Source organism: Melospiza georgiana, chromosome 10 (genome assembly GCF_028018845.1).
Source record: "Melospiza georgiana isolate bMelGeo1 chromosome 10, bMelGeo1.pri, whole genome shotgun sequence".
In the NCBI taxonomy this organism is placed as follows: domain Eukaryota; kingdom Metazoa; phylum Chordata; class Aves; order Passeriformes; family Passerellidae; genus Melospiza; species Melospiza georgiana.
In genome coordinates, this window is record NC_080439.1 from 20,444,020 (window position 1) to 20,459,988 (window position 15,969).

Sequence of the window (15,969 nt, forward strand, 5' to 3'; positions counted from 1 at the left end):
ACTGCAGAGGCCATGCCTGAGCAAACCCAGCACAATGTTCCGGAGGAGTTGTTAAGGTTGTCTTTAGGAACCGTCACAAGTTCCAGTTCAGTGTCACCACTTTGCAGATGATGTGGATGAAGGGCAGAGACCCCGTGCTATCCCTTCCTCCACAGTTTTCCCTCAGGCAGCCTCAGGCGTGTGCCTGCAGGGTTGGATGCTGCACACCTGAGCATGGATTCCCTCACCACAGCAGCTTTGCCCTGTAGCCCTGCAGGCCCTGGTGGCCTGGGCTTTCCTGAGGGTGCACAGGAGAGGCAGCTCTAAGCAGAGGCTCCTACAGGACAAGCAGGGCCTTTCCCACAGTTTCAGGAAGATCCTTTCCCAGTGCAATGATGTGTGATCTGCTGTTGATTGAGCTGCACACACACATGAGGGCTGACATGTGCTGCCTCCTGTCCCATGAGATTTGGAAGCTCCTGGCATGTTCCTAATTACTGTAGGGGCACCTCTGTGACAGCACCTTTGACCCTGTGACACCTTTAACCCTCTGGCACTCTGTTTTTTTTACACCTTACCAGAGCTCCTTTGGAGATGGCAGTCAGGAATGATCCCACAGCTTCCTGGCCTCTCCTCTCTGCTCCCTTCCTCACCTGTCCCTTGGGAAGCCTACATTAAGTCCATCTATGTGTGCAAGCCTGGTGCTTGTGTGCACAACCCTCCCAAACCCTCTGGGAGGTGTTTAGGGGGCTGTGGAAACCCAGGGCACTGGGAATATTTCTCTGTCAAAGGTTTTTGGCTGGCCCACCAAATTCAGTCTTGCTTTCCACCTCTGCAAATAAGAGCCAAAATCCTGATATGAGTCACAGCTGAGCCAGGCCAGGCAGCCCTTGTTGGACCCTCCAGTGTCTGCTGAGGACTTCCAGGGTCAATTTAGGATGCTGCAAACAAGCAGTTCAATTCAGCCTGAAGGACTATCTGCCCTCCATGTGGAGGGTTGATGCCAGCCAGGGAGCAAGGCAAAGAGTTTGATTCCACCTCTGCCTTCCCAAGGATGGCATCACTTGGGAGACGGCACGAGCTGGTTTCTCAAGTGTTCACAGCCCACAAAAAAGAGGCTGCAGCCTTAAGTTGGGCCAGCTGCAGCAAAGGTGGTGTAACTGCACATCTGGGGACTGTGGCTATGGTCTCTGCTCCCTTTCTGCTGCCCCAGAACAGGGACTGGTCCCTCCTCTGTCCCCTCTCCTCCGAGCATGGCTTTAGCTCAGGCTGTCAGAGCACCAGGGCCACTCAGACCTCCCCATCCTAAAGAGGCCCTGTGCAATTTCATCACCCCCTGCAATGTCAAACTGCAGCTTGCTCTCATCCATCCTTTTCCTCCTAGGACTGCCCAGCCCCTCCCTCCCCAGCACCACTGGAGCAAGCTTCCTAAGGTGAATTAACCACATTAAATTTGTCTGTGTTATCTGCACTACCCTGGTGTCGGTTCAGGCGAGGATGATGGATATGGTCCTAACCCGACAGAAATTAGGGAAGTTCACACTGTGTTTTAATAGCAAATGCAGTGATTTGACAGTGAATAATGGAGCTGGTCAGGTTCTATTAGTGGCAGATTAGACCATAATTCAATCTCAAACCTTGCTGTTTTAAGCCTTTCTCACAGACTGTATTAAAGCTGACCCAGGGCTGAAGAGGCAGAGTGGAAGTGCTCCGTGCATGGGGAAGAGTTTCACCCCACAGGGAGCAGGGGGCAAAGCTGCACTCAGATCCCAGGGGAACACAGTGCAGCTCAGCCTGGAACATCCAATTCCAGTGCCCAAACTCACTCCTCTGAGAGAAAATGGGGCTGGAAAAATCTTTTAAGGGGCTGTACCCACTGGAGAGGGGGCACAGCCCCACACAGCTGGAATTTCAGGCTGGAATTACTGGGAATGCAGCACAGAGGAGGGACACACAGGGCTGGAAGGGGAGGATCCAGGGGGTCCATCACAAAAAGGGTACCAGGAGAGGGATGGAGACAATGGAAATTCCAGTGTGCCTTGGTGGAGGGTGCTGAGTGTCAGTGCTGAAGGAAAGCACCTCTGTGAATATTGGTGCTTCACAGGCAGAATGCAGGGCACAAGGAGAGACAGAAAACCAGGATTTTTTCAGCAGTGGCAAGTCATGGAAATGTTTCATGGCATAGCTGAGCACTGCAACACCTGGCTGCCATCCTAAGCAATCCTGGTGTAATTTCCCTGTGGATGGCTTTCTGCAGCTCTTCCTTACCTCATTCCCACAAGCTCTGGCTACAGAGTGTTCCCATCTCCTTTTCAAGCTCCAGGCCTGCATTTCAGGCATGTTTTGAGAGTTTCCTCACCCATGGGCCTGCCCTGCCTGGGTTCTGTTTGCTGAATGAGAGCGTGATCGGGTACCTGACACGGGGCTGTGTTTTCCGATTGAGAGGAGAATGCTGAATTACTTTAGCAATCATTTATTGAGTAGCTAAGATACAGAAGACCTAGCAGAGATAACAATGTCCTGCAGATTAAATCCTCCATCAGAGAGGCCTCACTCTGTAGTTAGGCTTGTAAACATTTTCCCATCAGTTTTCCCTCAGCCTCCATCCCCCCACGCTGCAAGCTGAGAGAACAGGCAAGAATTCTGAGCATCTTCCCATTACAAGACACCACAGAGCCCAAAAAAGCCATGAAATCACTGTCCTGTCTCACATCAGGCAGAAATCTCCCTATCAGCAGCCTCTCTCAAAAGCCCTGCAGGGCTTTAGGTGACTCTGGTGCTGCAGCAATTTTTGGTCCCTGGATGCCCAGGCTGGAGGAATTCGGTGGCAGGTACAGCACCAGCACTGTCACTTCAGAGGGGCACAGCCACAGACACCCTGAGGGGATGTTCTGCTTCTCTGCTGCTCTCGTGACATCCAGAATCTGCTGTGTCCTCTCTGACCCCCTCTCCAGGAGTTCACAGGAGCTTCCCCTGGGACAGCTTTTGGAATTCATTTGCTCCGAGCTTCAAAGTGGAGCCTCTGCAGCAACACACTGGAGACAGAAAAGCACAGACATTTTGAGGCAGGAGCACAGACAGATACAGAACAGCAGCAGGGTTTATTTACACTGAACCACAATTCCTGCTCCTTTAGCTCATTGGCAGCTTTGGGGTTTATACCTTGCAGCTCCTGAGTGCAGAAGACAATTTCCACCTGGACAAGGCAGCCTCAGGCTACCAACATCCAGAAGCTGCTGGCCTTGGCAGGACAGGTGGAGTCCATCTGCCATGGGCTTTGTGAAAGAGTCAGGGCCCCAAGGGAACCCCTGGGAGACACTGGCTCTGACAGGAAAAGCAACAGAGCTTCCAGAACCTCTGGAAGGGTAGAGGGCCAGGATAAATGATCCATGGAGCTGGGAAAGTGCTGCTGAATCCCAACAGGGAAGCAGAGCAGCCATGTCCAGGTGGAGGTCCTGTGCTGGAAGGAGCTGCAGCCCCTCACTGCATAGAGAAGCAGAAAACAAGTGGGAGATGGAGAATTTCCCAGAGAACTGATGGAGTGAAGGCAAAGGGGTGGACAGCTCCCAGGAGAATTGATGGAGGTGCTGTCAGTGTCCCCAGGGACAGCAGGGGTGTTGAAATCCCTCCAGGAGGTTATTCCCACATCTTATTCACCTCTGCCTTTTGGGCCTCAGGGGCTGGGGGTGCCGTGCTGTTTTCCAGCCAGGAATTGTCCCTCTCTCCTGTGGAAAGGCAGAGGGCAGGGATCCTGCTCCAGGACACACAAACCCCTCTCCACCTCTGGCCCTGCAGACAGCCCTCTTTGCTCATCTGTGCAAGGGCAGCAGCACTCCACAGAGCACTCTGACACCAGCAGGTGACAAGTGTGGCACAAGGGCTGGCTCTTGTCACCAATCTGGGAAAGGTTCCTGAGGTCCCCACGCTGCAGCTCATCAGCTGCTGCCTCCTAATTGAGCCTCTCCAGGAGCCTCCTCAGCACAGCAGGCACTGCAATTGGTGCAGACAGCAGCACTGATGAAGGTGGGTCAGAGCCCTCACACCACTCATGAAGCTCAGGCTTCCTCACCTGGACTTCCTACAGAGGCACAGTCATTGGGTTTATTGTAAGACCACATTATGGCTCCTACAATACTGCAGGAAACCTTCCCCAGATGAGCTTCCTGGAGCAGTGGGAGTGAATCCCCCACCTACACAGGCTCTGCAGGCTTTTCCTTTGTCACAAGCGCTGCCAGTGCCCTCTGAGAGCAGGAGGACCCTCAGACCAGATCCCCTCCATGGCAGTCACAGAGCGCCTTCAGCTGAGCTTCCCTCCCTCTGGAGTTGTGTGCAGGGACAGCCAAAGGCTGCAGGAACCACACTGTGGTACTCACATTCTCTAAACAGAGATATAATTCTCTCTCCCTGGATTTTTTCCTGGGGAAGGCAGTGAGAAAGCTCAGAGAGAGAAGAGAAAACAATTCTTATCTCTCCTTGCTGCTCCTGTTGTTTGGCACATGTGAATGTGTTATGGGGAGTGTTTACCAAGGAAGGGATTTGTTAATTGGACTCTGGTGATGGTTGTTTGGATTGATTGGCCAATTAGGTCAAAGCTGTGTTGTGACTGTCTGGTAAGGGTCAGGGGTTTTTCTTTAGTATAGAGTTTAGTATAGTATGTAATATAGTATAGCTTAATAAAGCAATCGAACAGCCAGGTGTCCAGGTGGTTCCCGTATGGCACGTGCCAAATTACCTAAATAATGTACCAACCATGCCTACCTATAATGGTGTGGTGAGGTGAGACTGGAATTCCATCCCTCCAGGTGGCCATTCCATAAGGGAGAGAAAGGGACACGCTCTCTGTAATGCTGTGCATTAAAGACCATTCACAGCGTTAAACCCAGCTTTAGAAAAGCACCTAAATATTTCTGTCATAGTCTTGGTGGGACTCTGGAGTCCAAATGGGAGCTCTGGGAGTCTGCAAAGATGTGAGATGGGACAAAAATTAGCAATTCCATGTCTTATACTGCTCTGTCACTGGTGTGAAGCCGCTTGCATAAAGCAACAGGTCAGTGTGCAGCAATAAGGAACCAACTTCCCACCAGCTCCCGTGCTTCCCCTGAGCCAGAACCTCCCTGAGGACACAAATCCACCTGAGGCCTGAGCACTCCCAAAGGCAGGAGGAGGAGGCTGTTTGCATCATCCTTCCATGGCTCTTTTAGGGGCTCTCCAGCTCTGTTGTCTCCTGGTGCCTCAAGGACCTGGGGAAACATGGAAGAGATTAAAAATACCATCCTAACACCAGCCATAAATGTGTCCACAGGGTAGGTATGGAGGCAGTCAGTGATGATGCCAGGGTAAAACTCAGTATTTGCACTGGCAGGAATTTTTTGGCAACCCTGATCAGGATGTGTAACATCCTCAGCAGGAGTGCTGTGATTCCTGCTGCTCTTTCCCAGCATTGCAGCAAATACAGGGCTGTTGTAGCCTAACATGTGTCAGGGATCAACTTCATAGCCAGGAAAAATGGGATAGGGAATCTAAACTTCCTGCTGCTGCCACTTCTGGCATATGAGTAAGCCTACTGCAAAGATAGAGGAGCACAAGGACTGGCAGGACACCATCCAGTGGGTTGGGGTTTGGAGGAATAGGCTGGAAAACAACCTCTGGAATGCAGAGGTTGCCTTTTGCACCACTGTGCCCTCACATCTCTTGCTGGGTTAGTTTTTAGTTACAGCTTTTAATTGATCCAGAAGATGGGGCTTGTGTTGCTTCTTCCCCCTTAGCCCTGCAGCCTCCCTAGGGGAGTGCAGCTGGCAGCCCCAGCACACCTCCTCAAAGAATGGGCAGTGCTGCTTCTTTAAAATTGATGGAAATTTGAAATTTTTCCATTGAAATCTGGATGATTTTCCCCACTTCAAAATGTTGACATTTTCCTTATGTGGTGTTTTCAGTCATAAGCAACTGTGAGCAAAGAACAAATGAAGTCAGGGAAGGTCTGGGAAGATCTCATGAGCTCCAGGTCCTTGTGACCACTCAGAGTTCTGTGGGGATATTAAATATGAGCTGACACCTCCTAAAGAGTGAGCCAGGATTTTACTACAGTAAATGACACCTGGAAATACTCCTGGAAGGACGTGGACAACCTCAGGGTCCATCACTGTGGCCAAATACACTGACTTGAAAAAGGGGGAGCTTCCTACTGCTTCTTCCTGCCTCTGCTCTAGGGGGAAAAGGGTCATCTCCGAAACACCCACCCTGAGGGAGCCAGACCTTGAAAACGAGGAGAAGTAAAAGGTAAAACCATTGGGAAACACACATTCCTCACCAAACTGGCATTGCAGGGGGAAGTCACAATGCAGAACACTTGCCAGGAATCTCTGTGCAGCACAACCCTTCCATCCATGAAATAGGAATAATGATGCTGCTCCCACAGCTACAGGTCACAAAAAGTGCCAAGGGAATAATTGTAAATTTGGAGAAAATTAGGCATTTATTGTCCAGAGTCAGTCCCATGTATTGGCAAAGTCCATAAATCCCCAAAAGACTGAAGGTGTGACAATATCAAAAGGTTGCTGAGAAATCACCCATTCCTGTGCTTCAAGGTTCATCCTCAGGAGATTGCTTTCCCTGGCTGCAGAGACAATATTTCATGGAGTGGGGATACCTGGAATCAGTCCTCTTGGGACTTGGAATGAGGAAAAAAAGAATCATGTTCAGTGCACTGAAGCATTTCATAACTGAGCTTTGGAGAAAGTCAATCCCAACTATTTTAGTCAGGGCCAGGAGAATTTGAGGTGCATGAGGGTGGTCCAGCTGTGCCACACCCAGAGGTGACCTCTGTTGGTGTGAATGACTCCAAAAACCTCACTAAAGCAAATTAAATACCATGCAGCAAATAAAATATTTTTAAGACCATTCTGATATTAAACTGAATTACTCCAAGTTGAGGTCAGTGACAGCAATCCTCATTCTCACTACGGACAAGAAAAGTTAAATCTGTGGGATGATACTGAAATAATTTGTGTGTTGCAATGATCATTCAGAAGCAGAAACCACCCCTTTGATTGCCAAATATTTCCTGGGAAGATCAGGGAATTCTGTTCTGTTTCCCTACCAAAACACTCTCTCCATCTAACATTGGTGGCAAACAACAAGCACTGGGGCTGTTCAGTCTGGAGAGAAGGTGTGGAGACCTCACAGCACCTTCCAGAATCTGACAGGGCTAGGAGGAGCCTGGAGAGGGATTCTTCATCAGGAACTGGAGTCACAGGACAAGGAGGGATGGATCAAATTGAAAGAGGGGAAATTTTGGTCAGAGAGACACAAGAAATTGTTCTCCGTGAGGGAGGAGAGGCCCTGGCACAGGGTGCCCAGAGAAGCTGTGGCTGTCTCATCCCTGGCAGTGTCCAAGGCCAGGTTGGATGGGCTTGGAGCAATCTGGGATAGTGGGAGTTGTCCCTACCCATGGCAGGGAGTGGAAATGGATGGGCTTTGAGGCTCCTCCCAACCCAAACCATTCTGTGATCCTCTGATCTTCTGTTGTTTGAGCCATCCACCCTCGTGATTACAAACAGAAGTCTCTCTCCTGAGCCCTCCGCCCCTTTTTTCACCTTCTGAGGAGCTCTGCCCCCTGCCTGGGTGAAAACCATCTCCAGGGAATGGTTCCCTAGCACCAGCAAGGAACCCAGGCATGGTCAGAAGGGAGGATCCACAGCACCAAACCCGAAGCCTCAAAAAGCAGCTCAATTTTGCTCTTTACTGGTGCAGCTCCAGGAGGATCCAGACAAACCACAGGCAGGCCCAGAGTAATTTTATCCTGATATGCCTGTCTAAACCACAGATAGCTCTTCAGGAAGGTTCTCCCTCACTTGTTAATTTAACGCTTGATATATAGGAAAAATTAGAATTAAAATGTGCCCGGCTGCTTCCTTCACTCTTGATTCCATTTGGAAATATCTCACATCTCGCCACAAAAATGAATTTAACTGCTTGGAGACGTTTCAGAGCCTGTATTTTATTTTTAGACAAGTCTGTGTGATTTAGGATCCTAAACTCCAGTGAAGTTTGCACAGAACATTTAAATCCCAGCCCTGGCGTGGTGGGGAGAGACAGGTCTCTGCTGTTTGGATCAATGAGTGGCTTGGGGTGAAAGGGAGCTTAATGAGTATTTCACTTCACCTCTGCCATGGGCAGGGACACTTTCTACTATCCCACGTTTCTCCAAGCCCTGTCCAAGCTGGCCTGGAACACTTCAAGGGATGGGGCAGCCACAGCTTCTCTGGACAAGCTCTTGAAGACCAGGAGGACGTGGACTTGTGCAAGACCATCAGAGGACAAACAGCTAGAGTCAGGTTTAACAGGTGACTTTCTCGAGACTTTACGCAGGGTAAGCTGCCCTCAAAGCCTGCTGCTCCTCCAGCCACGGGGACAGCAAGGCCAGGAAAGCAAATCCTTGCCTTTCCATGAGGACAGCAAGGCCAGGAAAGCAGATCCTTGCCTCGCCTTTCTCCCACTTCTCCGAGGCTCTTCAAGCAACATCCGCGCGCATGTGATGCCATGGAGAAGATGCCTGAAGAGGCAGAGGCAGTTCTGAGTTCCACTGCACGCTTCTGCAGGAGGAGAAGGCAAGGACTACCCTGGACCCTCATTAATCCCAGGAGATGGAGACCATAGGGCCACGGGAGCTGGTGGGAGCTCCCACGTCTGCGCCGCACCGGTGACGCGCAGGAGCCTGGATCCTTCACAGGCACTTCTGGGATTTCTTATTAAAAACTGAATTCTTGGGCTGGGCACAAAATAAAAGAAATACAAGGCTTAAAGCATTATGCAAGAGCCCCAGAAGTGGCCACAGGTCAACACTGTACCACCAGAGAAGAGAATTCCAGGATACTTACATCCCTCTCCACCGCTTTGTTTTTCCTGTGGCCTGCAAAATGAATGGAGATGTTTCGGTTTGGAGAGCCCAGAGTGGAGATGGTGGATGAGGAACAAAATCCATCCCTTTTGAAATCCACAGAGTTAAGCATTTGTGAGAAAATGTGTTCTCTGCACTAATCGGGAAGAGAAAGACTTAGGGAAGAAGGGAGGAAAAAGAGGGGAAGAGACAATGAGAAAATTCTGGATTTAATCTCGATGAGTCAAGTGCAGAGGATGGAGCCTAACAGATTTCCTGACCCAAACACAGGGTAAACTGTGAGATTTGGCTGCTTTTCCAGGAAAGCTTTGCAGAAAGCTGTCACCCAGTGCCTTCAAATAAAGCACAGAGATCACAGGAAAGGCAATATCCTGGGAGACGTGTGGAAGGACAATGATGGGGCACAATGGGGGGACACTTTGTTGTCAAAACCTTGCATTTCAAAAAGGAAGGACTGGTGACAAATCTAGGTTCAGAAGAGAAAAAAAAAAAAAAGTTGGGGCAGATATGTAAAAAATCTGAGTCAACCAGGTGATTAATTGATCAACTGATCAAGTGTTTGATCAATAAAAGAAAGAGGATTGTGGAAAGGACTGTTACAAGGAAGGTGATTAAAGGAAGGAACAAAGGCTGGGAGAAATCCCTGTAAAGAATGCCCAAATTATCTACAATGCCTCTTCTCCAATAAACAGGAACACATTTAAATCTTGCATTATTCCCTAATTATTCTGGAGATGGGCCTGGAGTGGCACTTGCCCTGGGCAGTATGAACTTATCCACGAAATGCCCATTTTTAGGAGCACAAAAAGTTTTCTGTATTTATGAGGCACACACCCACTTACTGGGGCTAGTGTGTGCCCTGAACAGGAGGAGAGCTGCTACAGCTGCATGAATTTATCGATGGTGATTTCGGTCTGACCAAGTATTTCCTTCCCTGGAAAGGTAAATGATCTATGGATGCCATCCAAGCACCCTGAGAGCTGGGCAGGGTGGGACATTAATATCCAAGAAATGAGGATCAGGTCTCGGTGCTGGTGCTGCTGCAGGGAACTGGAGGCTCCCAGGCTGCCACAGCAGGGATGGACTCGGCTGCAAGGAGCTGCATCCTGAGATGTGGGGAAGGGGAAGGAAGTTTTCCAGAAGGAAATCTAGATTTGTGCCAGAACCAGCACCAAGTGATCATCACGAGGGTGAGCAATTAATGACCAATCCAAAATCTGCACTTGTTTCCTTCCTTGAGCACAAAGTGAGGCCAGGCAGTTAAACTCCACTGGCCTCTCTGCACAGAACCAAATTCAATTCATCACAAACGCAACACCCGAGCAGAAGCTCCCACGTTTGCCTGGCTCCAAGTCCAAACTGCAAAAAGCTCAAAGCACCAGTGTTTGCCCAAGGGGTGCTGGCAGGGTACCCTGAGTGTGTATCCATGAAGGGATGCATTCCTGGGGCTGGGGACTGGCTCTGCCTCAGTTTCCACTCCCATCTGTCCCAAAAGACCTGGAGAATTGGGATTCCAGCACCAGGGAACTTCATGCCTCACCAGACACCACAACCAGACCAGGCTCACAGACACCAAACTCCAAACTAAAGCAAGACAATTTGCAATAGAAAAGCTCCAATATTTGTGAATACATCCATCCCTCATGCACAGCAGCAGTTAATCAGAGAGTCAGGAATCACAGAATGGCTTGGGTTGGAAGGGACCGTAAAGGTCATCTCATTCCAGTCCCTTGCCATGGTAGGGACATACCCCAGTTAAAAAAATACACTCTCAAAAGGATCTGACACTTCAGGAGTTAAAGAAAACAAAAAGTCCGACCTGCCCGTGGCCAGCACAGCATTTCCAACAAGCTCCTCTTGCAAAATTAGCACGACCTCAGCTTCCTCAGCTTTCTTACAGCTCAAAGAAACTCAACAGTGTCAAGGAGAATTAGAAGTTTCTCAGCCAGGGTGTCTCTCATTCTTCTTTTTTCTTTCTTCCTTTCTCTGCTCTGTCCCAGCATCCAAGAGATTTTCCTGGTGGGGATGCAGAAAGTGTGTTATCATTCCTGGGTGAAGAGGAGAAGCAAACAGGAACCTGTGTTACACTCCAAGACAGGGCTGATTAATTTGCAGTTAACATCCGCTCGCTTCATTATCCCTTCATCGGAGCCTGACAAATGTGCAAACAACAATGAAAAATAGAAATTAATAGGAGTATTAGCACTGCATACAACCTGCTATAGATTTAATCCCCACAACAGAACATATGGATGTGTTACACCTTCTTTCTCTGTAATGACCTCATACCCACCCTCCTGTCCTTGGGCATAAATCTATTTAAATTTAAAAAGATCTATTTATATACACACGTATGTGTGTGTGTCTGTGTCTATCCATATACATGGAGGGGAAGGTTTGCTCCTCACTTATCAGTTGAGGCTGGGAAAAGCACTTGGACTGAACTAAATCAACTGGACTTTCTGTTCCCAAAGCCTCAGCAAGGGAAGGGACCTGTGGGGTCCTGTCCCCATTCGGCTCCACACTGAAGGAGGACGATCAGCACAGGCCAGTGATGACACTAAGCATGCAGCCATAGTCCTGTCCCCAGGAGAGAAGGCATCAGGGCATTCTTCTCCTCATTATTCTAATTTTCACCTCCTTCCCATGGTTTTTGATGCTTGTCTGCTGAGCTGGGAAGGTGATTTTCACCAGGACATCACGGAGAGCTCACGGAGGAGCTGCGTTTGAGTGGGAAGCGGATGTTGTCCCATTTTTCTGTAGGCATCTCCTCCAGCTCTGCTGCTATTTGAAGAGGAATGTGTGGGCTGGGAGGCCAAGAGGTGATTAAAAAATTATGTTAAAGCATGTTTGTGCCAAACCTCTGTAGTCCCTCGAGTCAGGCAATGTCACCGCAGCGGAGCGAGAATCCACAATTGGGAGTTGCCCGGGTGTTTTTATATCCTCCAGGAAAACCTGAGGGTCTGCAAGGAAACAGGGAATTTCAATCATTGCTGCTTTTCTCGCTGAAATCCCCTTGAAAGAAACGCTATTGAAAGAGCTCCTCATCTACCCTTCAAGGTGACCTGCAAATGAGGAAAAATGGGTTTGTGGCCTTGTTTTTGGCTGAGTTACGAAGGCCTGGAAAGTTGGCAGGGATTCGAAGCAACGCTGGGATTTAATTTTCTTTTTCTCTATTTTTCTACGTGGTTTTTTTTTTTTTTTTTCCTGCTAGAATGTAGTTCTTGTTTTGCCTGGCACTTGTTGGGCAAAGAGAGAACCTGTGAAATCCAGCCATGACAGGGGACTGACAATGGTATGCCTGAAAGAAGGACACACAGTCACACCAGCTCCTGGTTTGCCTCCAAAGGAGGAGAGGGAATACTTTTGGCTGCAGGAGGGTTATTTCTAGGTAGGAGAGAAAGCATTTGTTGGCCTCTATTTAACTCCCTGATCTAAGGAAATCTTGGGTGAAAGTTAGGCTCTGATAAAGATCTAATTCCCTTTCTTCTTTCAGTGCCTGCTGGGGGAATTCCCGTGTAAGTAGGGCTGGAAGGAGTAGGAGGAGAGGGGAAAAACCCTTGTCTATGTCAGGAAAGAAACCGACTCACGCTAATAGCTCACAGGGAAGGAAGGAGGCAAACATTAAAATGCCTACACGGAAATTTGGAGAAATTAGAAGCAATTAAACACTCTAAATCAGAGGGCTCTTACCTTGCTAAGGAAAAATACCTGGATGCGGCAGCCAAAAGATAAACCAGGAAAAATACAACTTGGGCAAGCAAGGAGCAGGGTTTAAACCAGAGTGTTGGTTTGCAAAGCTTTGTCAGGGAGGGGGACAGTGGGCCCTGGGGCCACCACCACGGAGCACATCCCTGATGGGGGGATATGAGCCCCAAGCTCCTTGCCAACGCCAGGGATGGGCATGGCCTTCTGTGCCACCCCAGTGACCTCGGATGTGGCATCCCCTCAGCCTCCCCATCCCTGCTGGCCAAGCAGTGCCACTGGTGCCATCTCCAGTGCTGGCGGGTGACAAGTGGCAGCAGTGCATTTTCTGTCTCACACACTTCAAAGCCAAAAGAACCAAAAATATTTGAGCCACCAGCAAGCCGACCCTGCTCTCCTGGGTCACCCAAAAGGTTTCACCAATGTCACTCGCAGGGAGAAGCTGAGCTCTGGTGGCACCACCTCTGACCACGCTGGGCAAACAGCAGCAGTGCCACCCTCCGAGAGAGGGGACAACAGCCAGGGCACAGCAAAGTTCTCCTGTTGCCTGCAAACTGCTTTTCCCTACGCACAGCGCCATGACACAACAGCTGGGTCATCGCTGCCCTGGGAATGGAGATCCCTGGTTTTCCAAAGGCCTTGTGGGGTCAGAGAGAATGGACACCAAACCAGCCACTGACCAAGAAATTCACACTGGGGGAGTCTAAAAGACTGTCCACAGCTGTAAGAGAAAGTAAAAATATCTGATTTAATTTAATTTCATTTTTATTTTGAATGTTTAATTATTGCTCTTTGGAGGAGGTGTCCATCATTACTTTACTCCAGAGGCCCTCAATTATTTCCATGCCAATTTGACAGTATTTTTCACAAATCTAAACTTTTCCTGCTGAAAACCAGGAGGCTGGATCCTGGCTTGGAGGTCCAGCAAAGCAGTGACAGCAAAAGGCAGGACTTGGCTGCTCCCAGGGTTTCCTACCAGGGGTCTGCTCCACCTGGTGGTCCCAGTTCCTCAAGCATTGCTCTCTCCATGCAAAACCTGAGAAATGTGAGAATGCCAAATAACCATGGGAAGAGCTGCTGGGATGGGAGGCTGAGGAAGAAGGGTTGAGGGAGCAGAGCTCACTCAGGTGTGCATTTATCCCCTGGACATGCAGATCACTGTGTAGCTCTGTTCATTTCACACAGACATCGTTTGGGAAAGCCAAAATAAAGTGATTTACTCACCAAGCCTGGCACCAGCACCACGTAGGAATTCTCTGGGCATGGTGGAGGAGTCGGGAGACAGCGCTAAGGAAAGAGCTGAGGAGCAACTGAACCCCATTCCCTGTGGGCCAGGAGCTGGGGTGTCATCCAGAATGAGGAAAAAAACACATTAAGCAGCACCTGAAAATTGTTCAAATGGGTCATTAGACACAAGTGCAGGACACCAGATCAGACAGGATGGGACCAAGTTGGAATTCCAGCAGGAATGAGATTATCAGTCCCTGACAGATCAACTGAGCCAGGCTGGGCCTCCTCAAGGACCTTCTCTGCTGAGAACCACAACAGCAGCGAGATCCTCCAAAAAGTGCAAGTCCCAAATCAAAAGTCAAGCCACTATTAAAGGAAAGACATTTACAAGATCTAAAACTCTGCTCTGCAGAGGTATTAAGATGTTGGAACTAAACCTGCCTTATTCCCGCTAGTGGTTGCATTTTAAGGAAACCTTTTAAAAGGATTATCTTCAGGAACTCTCTTTCAACAGCCTTCCCTTTAAGAGTCCTTCATGGTGATAGCACTATTAATTATGCTATGTGATGTGATTATGTATTTGTTCAGGTCTGGGTTGCAAACACGAGGCAGGGGAACATCTGCAGGTGTCACTTCCAACACGGAGCGGGGAACTCCGGCCTTTGATGTGCAGTGTGGGCTCTGTGCAGGGCGGGCACCCACAAGCTCTGCAGTGCCACCAGCCTCCTTGACCTGGGGGGCATTGCCTGGTGCCTGTATTTACACAGGGAGCTTTGGGAAAGGCTGGTGAAGACCCCACAAGGACCAGCTTGGAGCTCTTTAAGAGCCACCGCCAGGAAAATTCCGTGCGGATCTGTATCCGTATCTGGCTGGAGATAAAGACGTATATTTTTATCTGTATATAGAGAGGCATTTCCAAATCTGTCTGTCTCTCTATTTACCTGCTTTTAACAAGAAAAAAAAGGCAACTGCTTACATAGCTCTTGCCGCTGCATTTAAAGCAGAAAAAGAAGTTTTTCCGCATCCCTCCACTCCCGGCCTCGGCGAAGGTGTCCGGGAAATGACGGATGGTTTGGCAGCCTCTGTCTTTGGCCACAAGGCTCGTTCTCCTGGAGCCATTCCTGCGAGGAAGGGCCAGCTCTTCCTCCCTGGAGCCATTCTTGTGAGGAAGGGCTGTAGCACAGGGAGGAGGAGGTCACTGCTCTCCCCACCTCATGCCCGGCCAGGCAGAGCCACAGGAAGAGCTCGGCCAGGTGGGGCTGGTTTGGCACTTGGAGTTATCAGGGGAGAGGTTTAGGTTTGCTCTCTGGCCACTCTCCTGCAAGGGAATTCGGATCTCAGCTCCAGGTACCATCCAAAATGCAAACAAATCCAGCCTTGGTGGCCCTCAGGTTTGGGAGGCCAGAGGCCGCCGGGCTGAGCTGTGCCCTGTGCTGTGTGTCAGACAGCACCAAAATATGGGCACCACAGGTACCTCAGCCCTCCCAAAAGACACGTGCTGGCAATTTAGGGAAATATTTTCTATTTAAATCCAGATGTTCTGCTCCAATTCAGTGCTCAGGTATCACATATATCGTGCATATCTGCAGCATACGCAGGCTGGGTGGGTGGTTAAATCTGGGGCCGTGGATATATGAATGCTGTAAATAGCTGTACAGTATCTGTGTGTTTTATTTCAGAGGCAGAGAATGAACTGTTGGTATCACACAAGCACAGGGATGCAGCACATACATGTTGAGCACACAAAACCTGCTCTCTATATATTGTATATATACATACAGACACATCTCTAAGACCTATACTGCATATATTATTTATAGATATACATAGACATTTTTTTCCCAACTAAACCATTTTCTTTTTTCACATTGGTAATTTACTCAAAGTCTGGAACATAAAAGGGGAGCTGGGGAGAGGAGGAGAAGGGAAACTTCACTTTACCTACTCCAGCTGAATCTCATATAATTTCTTTTTTTTAAGGAAACTTCATTGTATATTCCAGAAAAGTATATTGGTGGGGTAGGTTTACCAGAGGCAGAGAGAATGTGCAGGGAGTGAGAAAGTGAATTGATGGATGGATGGTTAAATGAATATAAATGAACTGATACCTTTACAGGAAAATAACATTTCTTTTCTTTTTTTTTTATTCTATAGATCAG